Raw genomic sequence first — 2,846 nt, forward strand, 5'->3', positions numbered from 1 at the left:
AAAAAAAAAAAAAAAAAGAATGTTAAGGCAATTTTAAAAAGGAGAAAGTGACTATGAATGAAATTTGTTTAAAAAAAAATGTTCCAGCCCAAATTTGCTCTCATTTAATAATGCTTGCCCCAACACACACAAGTAAGAAATGTCATTTTAAAGCTTTAAACTCTTCCTTTGGTAAAATCCTTATTAAGTACTCCGAATAAGGCTCTGTGATTATCCTGCAATGAGTTTTTTGCTGGAGATAAGTAATGGAAATTCCTATGTTCATTTTATAAGTGAAGAAGCAAGAATTATTCTCGGCCTTCGATGGGAATACTGAACTCTCCCTCTAAGATAAAACACTTTATGTCAGCAGCTTCGCCTGTAGTGCTTTCTCTGCTTTATGCTGCCATCAGTAGGAAAGGGCAGAGAAGAATCCTTAACAAATATTAAATGGTGATGATGATGATTTCACAATAATTCCCTACAGTTACTTTGCAAAACTGCAAAGGGATTTCCTGATATTGGAAAATGCTGGGTGCAGTGCCATTTGGTGGAAAATAGAGTGAGGCATGGAAAATCGATTCAGAATGAAAGTCTTGTATGTTGCTATGGTCCTATGTTGTCCTCTAGCTTCTCTTCCCCGCACCTCCCCCTGCTCCATTTCAAGTCTATTAGCAGAACTTCGTTTGGAACAAGAAAAAAAAGAGAAAATGTGTGTGGAAATAAAATAATGTACTGTATGCCTTTGTTAAGCAGGACTGTCAAAATTCACATACTCCCTTACATATGCTTCAATACTTTGAAGGTATTATATAAACTGCAATTAAAGGGAAGTAATGCATCTTAAATTTGAGAAAGAAATTATAAGAAATCAAGTAAATCACTGATTGTGATAGTATTATTCGTTGATAAACTGTAAGTTTTGATAAACTCCTGAGCTAATTTCCAGATTTTATCTCTACTCTTCTATCACAATGGATTGCTAGTTTATTTAAGTGTCTGTCTCTTTTACGCGATTGTGGACTTCTTGAGGGCAAGGCCTATATTGTACATAGTTTTATACCTACAGTACTTGGGAACTTGTGGGTTATTAATAAATTCCCCCTCAGTCTTCCCTAAATAAGTGACTTTTATTTCATAGGATTTGGAGAATAAACAAGGCCCTGTATTCTGTATTCTAAGTTCTTTCCCTGAATCTTCAGCAGCATTGAAGGTGTTTCTCACCTTGGCAACTGGAGTGCTGAGGATTCCATTTGTCCAGTAGGAATCAAGACCTGAAGACTCCTCATAGGAATATAGGCCTTCCACTTGCTCCAGGACCATGATCCTAACCCATGGAATGTACTGTCTTGAAATACTGATCACCAGGTTTTCTGAATCCAGATTATTATAACTGTCTCTGATGTTTATAAACTCTGCAGATGGAGTTTATGGATTTACATTTATTGACTGTATGTCTGCAGAAATCCTTAAGCAAAGGGAGAGGAAAGGTAGATAAAAGGATGAAAGTTAATATCCCAAGTAATACATTTATATAAGTAACATTTTCTAGTATCTGGAGCAAATTTACATGTTTTGTAGAAATGCTCCTTTATGTATAATGTTATGTATTATGTATAATAATGCAGAAAGGAGAATTCTTGCAAAACATGTATATAATAATTCTGTTCAATAGGTGTTACAGATATCATGGCTGCATAGCAAATTACCCCAAAATTTTGTGACATCAAACAGCCGTTAATTATGCTCATGGGTTCTATGGTTCCAGAATTTGGTCAGGACACATGGGTTTAACTTTTCTCTGCTGATGTCAGGGTTTCAGCTGGAAGACTCAAGCTGGGGACTGGAATTATTTGAAGAATCATTCACTCATGTTTCTGGTAGTTGATGTTGGCATTGGGCTGGGAGCCTTAGTTCCTCTCCACATGGGCCTCTCCACATGGACTGAGTGGGCTAATTTTGGTTTCCTCACACTATGGTGACTAGGCATAACCCTTGAGACAGAGAGCCTGGAGAAGTCATATCACTTGTTATGACCTAGCCTAGGAAGGCATGCATGCCACATTTTCTTCATCTAGGTAGTCACAAGGTCCTGCTCAGGTTCAAAGGGAGGGAGGATAGACTCCAGATGGTGAGTGGCAAGGTTCTGGAAGAGCATATGGGAACAGAATTATTACCACAGCTATTTTTCAAAATGCAGTCTGCCACATAGGGATTGATATTCACATTTTATAGAGGAGAAACTGAGACAAAGTTTAAGTCGTTGTTCAGAACTTGCAATGCCTATTGTGGAAGTACCAAAACTGTTTGTATAATTTTTATTTTTTCAAGAGAAAATATACTAAACTTGTCATAATTTTACCCTGGAAAAAAATAGAGTAACATGGAAATCATTTCAAAAGTATCTTTGACATATAGTCATATTTTTGAAAGTTAATATGAGATGGTAATGTAACTTTTATCCATTGACTTCTTTTTTTTTTTTTTGTGGTACGCGGGCCTCTCACTGTTGTGGCCTCTCCCATTGCGGAGCACAGGCTCCAGATGTGCAGGCTCAGCGGCCATGGCTCACGGGCCCAGCTCCACGGCATGTGGGATCTTCCCGGACCGGGGCACGAACCCGTGTCGCCTGCATCGGCAGGCGGACTCTCAACCACTGCGTCACCAGGGAAGCCCCTCCACTGACTTCTTTATCTACATCTGCAGCCACACGTTTTTCTTGAGCATCAGATTTCAGGTTCTAAACTGTACCCTTCCCCCTGCCTCAAGTTCAAAATGTTCCAAAGCTAGCCCATCATTTTTTCCTCAACCTAGCTCCTCCACAAGTGGATTTCCCATCTCTGTTGTTGTTACCATCATCCTTCCAG

This window comes from Lipotes vexillifer, unplaced genomic scaffold (genome assembly GCF_000442215.2).
Source record: "Lipotes vexillifer unplaced genomic scaffold, Lipotes_vexillifer_v1.1 scaffold314, whole genome shotgun sequence".
Classification (NCBI taxonomy): domain Eukaryota; kingdom Metazoa; phylum Chordata; class Mammalia; order Artiodactyla; family Lipotidae; genus Lipotes; species Lipotes vexillifer.